Source organism: Sciurus carolinensis, chromosome 6 (genome assembly GCF_902686445.1).
Source record: "Sciurus carolinensis chromosome 6, mSciCar1.2, whole genome shotgun sequence".
Lineage (NCBI taxonomy): Eukaryota > Metazoa > Chordata > Mammalia > Rodentia > Sciuridae > Sciurus > Sciurus carolinensis.
The window spans coordinates 37974729-37989665 of NC_062218.1; the positions used below are offsets into that span (position 1 = coordinate 37974729).

The 14937-nt window shown below is 36.3% G+C and overlaps 1 long non-coding RNA gene across 1 annotated transcript in view; it reads left to right on the plus strand.

Moving 5' to 3' along the window:
• LOC124986530 (uncharacterized) overlaps window positions 1-14423 on the plus strand; it is a 67640-nt gene extending 53217 nt beyond the window's left edge. Inside the window, exon 3 of the long non-coding RNA XR_007109031.1 lies at window positions 14084-14423. This is a non-coding gene — a long non-coding RNA (uncharacterized LOC124986530). The remainder of the gene's footprint in view (window positions 1-14083) is intronic.
• The last annotated feature ends 514 nt before the right edge of the window (window positions 14424-14937 follow it).

Genomic DNA, 14937 nt, shown 5'->3' on the forward strand with positions numbered 1-14937 from the left:
ATTTATTGATTTCTGGATGTTGAACCAACCTTGCATCCCTGGGATGAAACCCACTTGATCATGGTGCACTATCTTTTTAATATATTTTGTATGTGATATGCTAAAATTTTGTTGAGAATTTTTGCATCAATGTTCATTAAGGATATTGGTCTGAAATTTTCTTTCCTGGATGTGTCTCTATCTGGTTTAGGTATCAGGATAATATTGGCTTCATAGAATGAGTTTGGGAGGGTTCCCTCCTCTTCTATTTTATAGAATACTTTGAGAAGTATTGGAATGAGCTCTTCTTTAAAGGTTTTGTAGAACTCGGCTGAGAACCCATCTGGTCCCGGACTTTTCTTTGTTGGTAGGCTTTTGATGACTTCTTCTCTTTCATTACTTGAAATTGGTCTATTTAAATTGTATATGTCCTCCTCGTTCAGTTTAGGCAATTCATATGTCTCTAGAAACCTGTTGATGTCTTCAAAATTTTCTATTTTGTTGGAGTATAGATTTTCAAAATAGCTTCTAATTATGTTTTGTATTTCACTCCTGTCTGTTGTGATATTTCCTTGTTCATTCCGAATTTTAGTGATTTGGGTTTTCTCTCATCTTCTCTTTGTTAGTGTGGCTAAAGGTTTATCAATTTTGTTTATTTTTTCGAAGAACCAACGATTTATTTTGTCAATTTTTGTATTGTTTCTTTTTGTTTCAATTTCGTTGATTTCAGCTCTGAGTTTAACTATTTCCTGTCTTATACTACTTTTGGTGTTGGTCTGTTCTTCTTTTTCTAGGGCTTTGAGCTGTAGTGTTAGGTCGTTTATTTGTTGAGTTTTACTTCTTTCATTAAATGCGCTCCATGAAATAAATTTTCCTCTAAGTACTGCTTTCATAGTGTCCCAGAGATTTTGATATGATGTTTCTTTGATCTCGTTTACCTCTAAGAATTTTTTAATTTCCTTCCTAATATCTTCTGTTATCCATTCATCATATAATAATCATATAATAGCATATTGTTTAATCTCCAGGTGTTGGAGTAATTTCTGTTTTTTACTCTTTCATTTATTTCTATCTTCAATCCATTATGATCTGATAGAATACAGGGTAGTGTCTCTATCTTCTTGTATTTGCTGACATTAGCTTTGTGGCATAATATATGGTCTATTTTAGAGAAGGATCCATGTGCTGCTGAGAAGGAAGTGTATTCGCTCCTGGTTGGATGGTATATTTTATAAATGTCTGTTAAGTCTAAATTATTGATTGTGTTATTGAGATCTATGGTTTCTTTGTTCAATTTTTGTTTGGAAGATCTGTCCAGTGGTGAGAGAGGCATGTTAAAATCACCTAGTATTATTGTGTTATGGTATATTTGGTTTTCTAAAATTGAGAAGGATTTGTTTGACATACATGGATGAGCCACTGATTGGGGCATAGATGTTTATGACTGTTATGTCTTGCTGATTTATGCTTCCCTTAAGCAGTATGAAATGCCCTTCTTTATCCCTTCTGACTAACTTTGGCTTGAAGTCCACATTATCTGAAATGAGAATAGATACTCCAGCTTTTTTGCTGAGTCCATGTGCATGGTATGTTTTTCCCCATCCTTTCACCTTTAGACTATGGGTATCTTTTTCTATGAGGTGAGTCTCTTGCAGGCAACATATTGTTGGATCTTTCTTTTTAATCCAATCTGCCAGTCTATGTCTTTTGATTGATGAATTCAGGCCATTAACATTCAGGGTTATTATTGAGATATGATTTGTATTCCCAGTCATTTTGTTCATTTTTAAAGTTTTATTTATCTATTAATTTTTTTGACCCAACTTGGTTCCTCCTTTATTTGACAATTGCTTTAGGATAATTCCTCCCTTTGCTGATTTGCTTCTTTTTTTTTCATCTCTTCCTCATGGAATATTTTGCTGAGAATGTTCTGTAATGCTGGCTTTCTTTTTGTAAATTCTTTTAGCTTTTGTTTATCACGGAAGGATTTTATTTCATCGTCAAATTTGAAGGTAAGTTTTGCTGGGTATAAGATTCTTGGTTGGCATCCATTTTCTTTCAGAGCTTGCAAAATGTTGTTGCAGGCCCTTCTAGCTTTTAGGGTCTGGATTGAAAAATCTGCTGATATCTGAATTGGTTTCCCCCTGAATGTAATTTGGTTCTTTTCTCTCACAGCCTTTAAAATTCTGTCTTTATTTTGTATGTTAGGTATTTTCATTATAATGTGCCTTGGTGTGGGTGTGTTGTAATTTTATGTATTTGGAGTCCTATAAGCCTCTTGAACTTGATTTTCCATTTCATTCTTCATATTTGGGAAATTTTCTGATATTATTTCATTGAATAGATTGTTCATTCCTTTGGTTTGTTTCTCTAAGCCTTCCTCAATCACCATAATTCTTAAATTTGGCCTTTTCATGATATCCCTTAGTTCTTGGAGATTCTGTTCATGATTTCTTACCATCTTCTCTGTTTGTTCAACTTTGTTTTCGAGGTTAAATATTTTGTCTTCAATATCTGAAGTTCTGTCTTCCAGGTGTTCTATCCTATTGGTTATGCTTTCTATGGAGTTCTTAATTTGGTTTATTGTTTCCTTCATTTCAAGGATTTCTGTTTAGTTTTTTTTCAATATCTCTAACTCTTTATTGCAATGATATTTTGCTTCCTGTATTTGCTCTGTTAACTGTCAATTGGTACGATCATTCAATGCCTGCATTTGCCCTCTCATCTCATCATTCAATGCCTGCATTTGCTCTTTCATCTCATCGTTTGCTTCCCTGATCATTTTAATTATGTACATTCTGAACTCCCTTTCTGTCATTTCTTTTGCCATGCTGTCATTGGATTTTATTGATGTAACATCTAGATTTGTTTGGGGCATTTTTTTCCCTTGTTTTCTCATATTGTTCAGGTATCAGTGGACTGCTAAGATATTGCAGATTTCCTCTATTGACTTATAATATCCCTGAAGATTTCTAGTATATCCCCTCTTATCCTTCAGTAGCCTGAAGTCTTGGAGGAAGTTGATAATGCGGTGCTCCACAAGGAAGCTACCTCTGTAGGGGTGGTTGCCTTCAGGTGGGGTATATTCCCTGATAGTGGGCAGAGGTGCCTCCACTTGTTGACCAATGGTCATCCAAAGGGGAACTAGGCTGCGGGCTGAGGCAAGGCCTGTTTGTGCCTGTGTCTCTGGTTTACCGTCCTTTTGGGAAAACCTCACCTGGCAGGAAGACTCACCTGGTGGGGAGGTCTCGCTGGTCGGTTCCCCTCCTAGAGGTTCCCCTCAATCTACAACTACCGCCTGGACTGGGCTGCCTTCTTCTGCAACGTTCCCAGGGGCCCGAACCTACCTCTTGGGCCTGGGAGCCTCACCCTTTGCAGACGAGTCTCCTTAGGCTGCCTCTCCTCAGAGAATCTGCCCGCAGTCCTGGAACTTTCGCTCCGTCCCTAAGTGTGTCTCTGTGCGGCTCTTCCACCAAGAAGCCTCTGAGGTCCTGGGACCCTGCTCTGCACCTAATGCCTGGCTATGCCGCCCCTCCTCTGAGCAGTCACCTGGAGCCTCGTACAGTCGCTCCGAGTCCCAGTGTCCCGCCGCACGTCTCTTCCTCTGGACAGCTGCCCGGTGTTCCGGTGTGGTCACTAGGAGTCCAAACAACTCACCACTCGCCTCCTCCTCTGAGCAGCCACCCAGAGCTCTGATGCAGTCACTTTGAGTCCAAGCAACCCGCTGCGCTCCTCCTCCTTCTCCTGGCAGCCCCCTGGTGTTCAGAAATGGTCACTCTGAGTCCAAACAGCTTGCCATGCAGCTCCTCCTCTGGGCAGCCGCCTGGAGTCCCAGTTGTTGCTCTGAGTCCAAGCACTGTGCTGAGTGGCCTCCTCTACGATGCTCCCAGTTGTCCGAGTTCACTGCTCCAGCGGGGGGAGGGGTGTCTTGTTGGGCAGCTCTACCTCACAAAGTTCCCTGCGTTCTGGGACTACCGCCCCATTCGGGTTGCCTCCCCAATGGGAGAGACTCACCCGGCTGCTTTGAGTTGGTCCCGAGTCTCTCAATATCTCCTCTTTTGAATCCTGAGTCCTGGAGCAACATGAAATGCAGCCACCCTCTAGTCCACCATCTTGAAACTCCTCAAATTTATTAATTCATCAAAAGAACTAATCCGCTGATGAGATCATAGCTCTAATAATCTAATTATTTCAGTTCTGAACATGATTATATTAACATGTCAGTTTTTGACAGCAGATAACTCATATCTAAACCATATAAGAATGTCTCTCAACCCTCAACCAATAACTGATAGGAGATAGTGTATAATACACAAACTTTCTTCTTAAGTGGAATTAGCTCAATATGTTTGTGTTACACAATTTTCCAGTGGAAATTAGCTCTGTTCACTTTACTATAGAGTGAGCTTGATGACAGACACATTATTGACTTTCTCTCCTCTTGTTTCATGTGATCTCTCTCCTATTGGTTTTCTTACATTTCCTAAATAAGCATGAATACTTGAGTCCTTGTCTCAGGGTCTACTTTTGGACAAACCCAACCTAATATTGTAAAACTCGTTTATAAGTCAAATTCCAGGCAGCAATGTTTAAGTGGCTGACCCAGGTCGGAATTTGGTAGGGGATTGGGACTTGTGAGAGGAAGAGAGTATTGGTACCTTTGGCGTCCACAGTCTGAGAAGGTTCCTTCTCTCCTTCCATGACTCAAAAAATGGAGAAATCTTTAAAATCGAGGTGTTCCATGTCAAGGATCAGACATTTTACACCCATTTTATACCTTATTATTATTGTTTTAAATTATTTTTAATATTTCACTATACTAAATATTTTTCCCTCTCTCCTGAAGTAGGAAAGAAACAAGTTCTCCCAAAATTAGACAATCAGAGCACCCATTGGCCAAATAATGACTTACATTCTGTTATTCCAATACACTCAACTTAACTAAGTATAAGAAAGTCATTCCTTTGAGGCATTAGTTTCCAGAGTGAACCACGTAGCTATTATTTCTGTATTCCACTTTTGCCAAATAGTAAACTTCACATCTTGGATAAATCTGAGAAATTTCTGAGAAAGTTGATTAGAATTTTATGTGCCAATCAACCGTGTTTATGCAATCATGTGCATTTCTTAGGAAATGCAGTGTTTGAACAGATGACTGTCAAATGAAAATGCAATTAAAAATAAAAAGCTCTCAAGGCTAAATTTCATTTTCTGAAATTGATGGATTTCAGTATGTTGGAACAAGCCTAGTATCTTTTGTATAGTTACCCACTGATTTGTCTTCCTCTTCCATCATTTTTATTGCTCTTTTAAATTTTATTTGACTTTAGGCACTCTCAACACGGTGTGAATATTTGCAACTGTGCTGTGTTCTTGCCAGGAAAGTGTGGCACCTTCTGTGCCCTGTAATTTCCCCATTGGGGTCAGAAGGGATGCTCTGCTTTTAATTCACCTCTTTCTTCTACTTCTTAAAAAAAAAGAAAAGGAAAAAATGTTCCTCTGGCTAATTCCTTAAACTAACACTAGATTAAGATGGGTAACTAGATGGCATTTCAGGAAGCAGACTGCATCAAGTCTTGTTATTTGGAATCTGCCCCAAGAAAATGACTGGTGGGAGGTCCCTCAATGTGTGGGAGCTTATAGTACCTCAAAAATCACTTCCAGAACTTTATTTAGGCACCACATTTCACCTGGTATTTATCTAAAACTGTTCCCTCAAGAAAAGTAAGTCATTAAGGAAAGGATGGGAGTGGAAGAGTATAGAGAGAAACATATGTGGGATTCATGTTTTTGGCACTTGCTTTGAACTAGAAGGAGCCAGGAACTCTAAGCTCTATTTGTTTTGATAGTTCTGTCTCTAGGGTGTTCACTTACTCATTTATTCACTTATTCACTCACTCTTTTATGAGTTTTAGGATGCCTGACATGACTTTGTCTCTGTGCTAATTACTAGAGATACCAATAATAATGATAATAATCATGTCACCAAGTTTATGTACTTTCCTCAAATTAGAAGCATCAGTAGTGAGAAACAATAGTTTTCAAAGGTAGTTTTAATGTTTACATAATAGAATGATCTTGTTTTACATTTTCCAAACACTATTTGAACATTATTCATGTTGACTAATAAATCATATTCAAGTTGAGCATCCCTAATCCAAAAATCCAAAATCTAAAGTGATCCAAACACAAAACTATCTGAGTGCCAACATGTGTCACAAGTGCAAAATTCTACACCTGATCTCATGTGATGGGACACAGTCAAAATGCAGGCTCACTGAAAATATAGCTAAAATTACCTTCAGTCCATGCACATAAGATGTGTATGAAAGATAAATGAAATTCCTATTTAGATTTGCATCTCATCTCTAATGAGATGTGTATGAAAATATTCCAAGATCTGAAAAAGTTTGAGATCTTCTATGTGTTTCAGAACAGGGATGCTCAATGTTTACCTATGACCAAAATCTAAGGTGAGAAAAAGAATTTAGAACTGTTTTCTCTGATCTTCTAAGACCTCTAAAATATCTTTCAATCTTTCTTGCCTCATGACAAAAGAGAAGCAAAGGAAGTCAAGATTAAAGGAAAGGAGAAACAGAATGGTCTCCCAAGAGAATTTTACCGAACATGGGTAAAAATACATTCACCAAAGCAGATAAGCAACACTACTCCAATGTCTATATTATCTCCAATAAAGGAAGGCATACAGTTGGCCATACTTACCTTATATAATTTTGGTAAAGCTTTTGTATTAGTCTGATAGGATTCAGTCATGAATGAATGCTATTTAAATCCTCGTTGAGATTTCCTTTCCCTCTGACTTTCTCAAATGTTGAACCCATGGCAAATACCAGAGTTAATGCATGCTTAGTGATACATCCAGGTCTATTTCCATTGGCTGAGAGCAGTAGATGGCTTCTCCTCATCAGTTTTGAGGATGCCTATACTCTTTGGTTAATAATAATTCTCTTAACCTATGTTATGGTGTGAATATGAGGTGTCCTCTTGAAACTCATGAAACAATGTAGCAAATAAACTGCAGAATGTAAATGATTAGATTATGAGAGCCGTGACCTAACCAGTGGATTTATACACCTGATGAATTAATAATTTGAATGTATTATGGGTGGTAACTGTAGGCAAGTGAGATGTGACTAGAGAAAGTAGGCCACTGGGGACATGCCCTTGGGGATTGTATTTTGTCCTTGGCTCCTCACAATCACACTCTCCTCTCCTGGCTCTCTCTTTCCTGGCTGCCATAAGCTGAGCAGCTTTCCTCAACTTCCCCTTTCCACCATGATGTTCTGGCTTACTTCAGACCCAGAGCAGTGGAGTTGGTTGACCATAGATTGAGACCTCTGAAACTGAGCTCAGAGTCAACTTTTCCTCCTCTTACGTTGTTCTTATCAGGTATTTTGGTAGTAACAATGCAAAGTTAATTACCCAACCTACTTGCTTTTGCTTTTTCTTTTCATTTTGAAACCGTCAACCTCCCTCAATTGACCTTATAGAATTTATAGCAAAACAGACTGCATAGAATATTGACTCTTGTGCTATGTATTCCATGTAGGTGAGGTTTTGTCAAGGGGGCTCTTACCTATGAAACTGGTGAAAGGATTATGGAGAAATATGCAAGAAAATTTCCATGGACTCAGAATTACTTTTATTTTTCATATAAACTTTCCTTTGGAATCTGAAAAACTCAAAAGGTTTGGTTTTATAGATTAGGTTTTTGTGTGGAACTTAATTTCTCTTTGGAGTAGGTAGGAAAATTAAGAAAAACTTGCTTTTATGTAGAGATAGCCATGAACCAAAACAAATCCATTTGGAAACTTGGTACTGCATAGTTCACCCTGGTTGCAAAATATTTGAGTCTGTGGCACACTATTATTTGTTCTCCTGTTTGGCATGTCTTTCTCCTATTATTTCTGGTTTCTTAGATACGTAATAACATGAGATAAAAATGATTCTCTCAATGTGATTCTAATGAATAGAAAGTCACCTGCTTTGCATGTGTTGTGTGGTGGGAAGAGATGGGTACAAATTCTTGACTATGACTATGATCTTCAATTACATGATAATTAATTAATAAAAACAATCTGCATCATTGGTCCCTCCTATTGGATGTTTGAACAAATTCAGTGATGCTGCACATTCATATTTTACTGAACACAGTAAGTTTTTTTTTTATAGATTTTAAAATTAAGTGATGGGAAGAAGTATTGGGAAAGAATTTTGAACTTGGACAAACTAAGAGTTTAGGGCTTTTATTTTCTACTCTAGACAGCTGTATATTTTGATAGACTTTGATTTCTTTGCATGAAATACAAATATAATTTCTCCAAATGTAATTATTTGATAATTATTAAATATTTTGCAATTGTTTTGTGTCTCTTCTTTTGTGTATTCTATTGCCTTTTTGGTAAATTTTTAAAATTTGAAATGACAAATTGGTAGTTGAAGAATTTGTGATTCATATTAACTCAAATGTTCTAAGAAGAACAAATCTCGATTCTTTCCCCCCATGATACTTTGAATCACTTAATCTATTGAGATTGACACTGTGCATTTTATGTAATTTTAAAGAAAAAATATGAATGTGCTCTTTATAAAAATGTTCCCTACTATGCAAAGTCTGGGTAAAATTTGACTTTTAAATCTTGGAAATATCTATCTCAACTAATTTATGTTACTTTCTGAACATTACGTTTTGTGTTATTAGTGGTGTTTGAATGTCTAATCTGATAAAGGATCCAGCCTTACCTTCCAAGGAATTCAACTCACCTCTGCTAGTAGGTACCTGTGTCATCAGCAACTAAAATTTTGTAAATATGGAAAGACATTTTAAATAACATGGATGAACAATTTAGTGGAAAATGTTCCTTGTAAATCCTATAATATTCACAAACCCAAATTTAAATAAGAAACTACTCCATGATCCATATCTAAATAACTCTGGCTCTCAGTGTCATTCATCTTTATAATTAAAAACATTTCATATAAATTTTTGCAGGACTATTTTGTGGATTATACAAGTATTTTATATTAGGCAGGAAAATAACTGGGTGAACCTGAATCAGAATAACTGTTTTATGTGCCTGTTTTTAACCATCTTAAAATAAATATTAGCTCACAGTTATACTCCAGTGTAAGTTAGAAAATAAGATATATGATATAAATACATAGCCATGGTTTCTTTTTCCAATTGTGTAGCATGAGGATAAGGTATTTAATATGAATATGAAGTTTTCTCTTTTTGATTGATTTCTAGATTTAAGTTTTGTGGTTTAAAGGGAAAGGCAGAGAAATGACTGAAGATTCATCTGAGTGTAATGGCATCTTCTATGTGCTAGGACCTGGGCAAATCGTTTTTCATTTAATTTAACTTATTGTCCAATAGTTTAGTGAGGGTGATTAGCTACAGATGATAAATCTGAGGCATGATAAGGTCAAATTTCTCAGGATGTTTTTGTACCTCTCCAACAAGTAGAGTAGTTGGCAGTAGGAAATCCAGGTTGTGAAGAAAGGATGAGGAGTTCATCAAAGGGAACAGTGGAAGGAGGTGGTAAAAGTTGGTGAACCCTAAATTAGAACTGTCTGCTTTCATTTTTGCTTGATTCTGAGGATCTTTGGAGAACTAGTAAATATTTTGATTCTTTCTCTCTTGAGCCAGAAAAGCCTCCCAGAGTTCCTGGTCATAATTCCTGAAGCTCTCTTGTACTGATCTAGAACATTGGACTAGAATTCACATCCCCAAATGGGAAGGTCAAAGTGACACTTCAAGTTGTTTGTGAATATGAGCTCTGCTCAGAAAGGAAGTGTGAACTCAGATGCCCAGAGCAGGCATCACAGTGACTGGGGACATTGTTTTTGTCTTTCTCTTTGGCCTAGATTCTCTTCCCTAAGCATGTGTGCACAATGCCTGGCCCTTGCTTTCCTCTATCCTTCCATCTTTACCGCTAGTAGATTTCTTCTTGGGAATTTCAATTTCTTTGATTGCTGAGGAAAACTAAGAACAATTTCCTTGTTGTTCTTGTCTTATAAGTAATGTATTTTTGAGTACTTATTTCACAGTGTATTTCTGGAACAGTCTGGAGAAGGGGCTCCTTTCTATATGGTCACATAGGGGAAACTCATTCCTTTACCACAGGGAAAGAAACTCCACAGTGGGTTGGCCAAAATCTTCTCAAGATAAAGGCGATTTTGATTCTGTGAAAGATCTGGCTAAGCATTCAGTAATACACATAGTTTGAATTGTATACAAGAGAATTTTGTTTGTTCCTCACTTTGCCAGATAAAAGGTGTGAACTCGTTCCACAAAACTCAACCAGAATTCCTGAAAACACAACATACGCTGCTTTGTTCACAACATAAATGGTTTTTCTGTATAATCTGAAATATATCAATCTATTCACAAATAATTATTCTCTACTTAGCCTTTGGAAAATACGCTAAATCCTAAGGATAGAGAAATGGCCAGTATATATTTTTGAATGATAAAAGGATGACATAATTTAAAAATAATACAAATATACTGTGTCTCTTAAACTACAACTAGATATCATCACACTTCAGTTAGGATGGCTATTGTCAAAAAAATAACAAACCTCCTGATGATGTGGAGAAAAAGGAATGTACACACGATGAGTAGGAATGTAAATTAGTACAGTCACTATAGAGAGCAATATGGAGACTTCTCAAGAAACCAATGTGATCCATCCATCCCACATCTGAGTATACATCTAAAGGAAATGAAATCAGCATACCAAAGAGATACCTGTACACCCATGTTTATTGTGAACTATTTATAATAACTGATGGGTGGAATCAGCCTAGGTGATTCCACAATCACCATCAATGAATGAATAAAGAAAGTTTGGTGTGTATACACCATGGAATGTTATTCAACCATAGAGAAGAAGGAAATCGTGTCATTTACAGCAAAATGGATGAAACTGAAGGACATTATGCTAAGTGAAAAAAGCCAGACGCTGAAAGACAAATACTGCATGCTTTCTCTCATATGTGGAAGCCAAAAGAAGTTGACCTGAAAATAGAATCGTAATTACTACAGATTGAGAAAGGTCTGTGTGTATGGAGGAGGGTGGATTAAAGGGAGGATGGATTTGATTAGTGCATGCTTTATGCATGTGTGGAAATGTCATACTGAACCCAGCATTATGTGTAATCAATACATGCTAATAAAAATAAAATAAAATAATTAAAGAAAGAAATATGGTGTCTATTTTTGAAGCAAAGAAAGATCTTTCCTCCTGTGATAATATCCTATTGAAATGCAAGAAGATTTTGCTTAGCAATGGAACTTTATTCGTGACATGATTTTTGATGGATCACAAATGTTTCTCTTTGCATTCTTGTATACTCTGAGTGTTTAATATGGATTGCTAGACAGCAAGGATCTAGTTTATGTTTAGAGATATTGATTTATCAGACAACATACGATTTTCCCAAACTATAAATTATGAAACTTTTTGGAGAGCTATATTTGAACTTGCTGCATATGGGTTTGAATTTTGGTTAAGCAGAGAAACTCTACTTTTAATGGAGTTGGGATAAGAGGTGAAACTCCAGGTGTTGACCTTCTACACCAATGGCTCTCAAACGTGAGCATGCATTAGGAACTTTCAGAGGGATTTTTAAAACACAGACTTCTCAGCTCACTCTTTACTGATTCAGTAAGTCTGGGGTTGGACAGAGTACACATTGCTATCATGTCGCTAGATGACACAGATGCTGCTGCCCTGTGTACCACACCTTGAGACCCTTACTCTACAGGAAAGTATTTTCTTATCTCCTTATATATGAGCGGCAAAAAAAGATAATATTTTGTATGTTTCTGGGCCATTTTTTTCCCAGCTATCACCATCTACTGCCTTGACTTCATCCATGAGACTGGTGATCTATCAGTGTAAGCACAAGGAGCTAAAGAATCCACGAGATGAATACCAGTAATCTCTCTGTCTGTAAAATATTTTGTTTTCATTCATTTATTTTTTTGTTATTTGCAGATGTAGCTTTTAGTTTGTTCATTTATGTGTTCATTAAAATTCAGCTCACAGGTCCTTGTTAAATGAGAAAATGTAGTTGTAACATAATTTTCCCTGTGTTGTCTCATTACTCCAGTTACACTAAAATCATTTTGAGGAAACAGACAAATTCGAGGTTATTTGGTGCACATCTGTGGTAGAAAGGAAATTTTATTTATTTCACACAGAAGTGAATTCCAAAACGAGCGACACCTCTCTACATTTTAGATGAGCAAACTGTGTTTTCTTGTACCTGGCATTTAATCCAACCATCAAACTCAATGGGCATGAGTTTCTTTAACTTGAGTGAAGTGATAACTAAACATTTCAACCTCAGACTTGAGTGTTTTGGTATAACATGTAAAGTGCATTCAGCCGAGACCCTAATCTACAACATTCTGTTTCTTTTTCCTTCTTGATTTATGTTTAGGACTTTGTTAGAAGGTTCCCTTTTCATCCAATTCCACATGGATGCAATGTTTCCTGTCTCACAGCCAAAGTCAACCTTTTAAGGCCTGCAGGGGTATTGTAGGTACATAAATTAACAATGTGGAGAGAATGCTGGAATGCAGGACCACAGGGATTGTCAGCGGTAGCTCTAGAACCACACAGATTAGTTGGTGTCCGACAGGTCAAAATGAGGGGTGCTCAGGGCAGAGCCTAGGAAACTTGACAGCTGCAAAGCTGCGCGGAAGTAGCTTTCTTTATAATGGATGGTAAAAAGAGACATCAGTGTAATCAGCGTAGGTTAAACAGACCTGGGACGTATTAGTCATGGATTTTTTTTTTTTTAAGGGCATTTATGCTACTTGAAAAAGAGATTTCTGCAAATTTATTTCCAAAACTTGGCAGCCTAAGAAAGTAAAGGGACTTGTTCATAGAACCAGAAATTTATGCAAACTTTTCTAAAAGAATTTTACCTGTGCTAATCAAGACAGGGATGTTGGAGTTGTGCTATGGAAGAGAGAGCCATGCATGAATTTGATTCAATCAAATTACTTTTCTGGATTTATATAATCATTTTTTTCTTGCGGTTATGAAAATTATTGATAAAGAGCTAAATTTTAAAAACTATTCTGGCTTTTTAATTATATCCTTGTTAGCTCTTTCCAACATGCCCAAAATTTCCAATGTGTGCATGTGTAATAGTTTATAAACAAAGTCTGTTATTGTTGATGTAGAATATGAGGCAGCAGATGCATTTGATAAACAGTTTTAACACTTTTGTAAAAGGAAAAGAACTTTCTGCAACACAATAAAAATCAGAGAAAACGAAAATATTCATGGATTCAATGAAAGTTATGTATAACCCATAAATAATTCTTTTGAATTATTCCCTAAAGAGTCATTTAATTTAAAAAGAGAGGAAACGCCTTTTCTCAAGAATGTTAGGATCAAAAAGGGAAAAAAGAAAACTGAAATGTTTACTATAATATGTCCAAAGTATTTGTATGGTCTTACCAAAAGCAATGAAGCTGTCAACATGGTTCCTTGTAAGTTTATTATGCATCTATGAATTGGCACGTGTTGCACATTTGTTGGACAGTTTTTTCATGTTCATTTTCAGAGTTCCTTTGTTGTAAACAACCAGAAAAATACAAATCCATGAGCTAAACTGGGCTTTTTATTGGTCAACAGGTGTCAACCACTTAATCAAAACTGACTTTATCTGTTCTTTCAACTAGTCATCGACTTAGTGTTTCAAAAATTCCAAATGATTTTTCTGTTTCTTTGAAAATCTCAGACACTCCTAAGATTTCCAAATTCAGGTTTAAGACTAAAGGATGCAATAGAACATGTGTGATTTTATATTCTGGACACTCTTAGGTTTTGTCTCACTACCTGTTCTGTGAGTTTCACTTCTTCTACCTGAGTATCAGTCATGGGGGAGTTGGCAGCAATGATTTAATGAAGACTGTGAATGTCCCTTAGTGTAAATAGATCTTACCCTAGGAAAAGTTATAAAGTAGAGGATTGTTCTTCCCTCTAATCACCCCTTTATCCCCTCAGAACTGTTCATGCTATTTTATAATTACGTATTTCTTTTTGTTTTCTAGGTTAATTACCTGGGATTGCTCTTCCTGGACTAATGAATTTATATGGACCAGGTCTTAAGAGTTAGCACTTGACTAGTTCTGCTGATCTCATGTCATCCTGTTCTCCAGTACTTCCCCAGTCCCAGATGAGCCCTTTTCCCAAAAGACAATGTAGATATCTAGGGTGTTATTTTTTCTTCTTCTGATGAACTAGAGAGAAGATTGGAGAATAGGTACATTTAGGAGGATGGGACCTATAGTACTTAAAAAAAAATACTTTTGCTGGCGAGAAAACAGAGTATAAATATATAACAATTGTTCAACAATATTTGTCAAATAAAAATTTCTATTTGATGCTGGAGATAGTGTGCTTTACTTTTGTATCTAACTGAAATGGGTATTTCAATATATTCAGGTAGCTGGGGAGTGTCATGGAAATGGTTCAGGTGACCTAGTATAATATATTTCAGGCATTGTTCTAGGTGCTAGAAAACATCAGGGAACAAAACAGAAATATTTCTTTGCTCTTGTTTATTTAGTGCACTTATTATTTTGGACTATAATGCCAACAACAATAAATAAACAATATTTAACAACAATTAACAATAATAAACAATAAATAAATAATTAATAGCAACAATAATAAATTTAAGTTGATTGCAACTTTCCATTTTTAAATTTCAAGAGCTTGGGTTCATTCTCCATCCTTCTTTTTTCTGTCCCCCTTTCAAGTTTTAGCATGTTGGGATTGGTAACAAGTGTATGCTATCTATCCACACACTTGGGATTTTAAAAGTTTGAATTCTTCCTTCTTAACTTTTATTATTTCATGAGAAGTGGTTTCAAACTTAAGCATACTCTGATACTTAACAAAT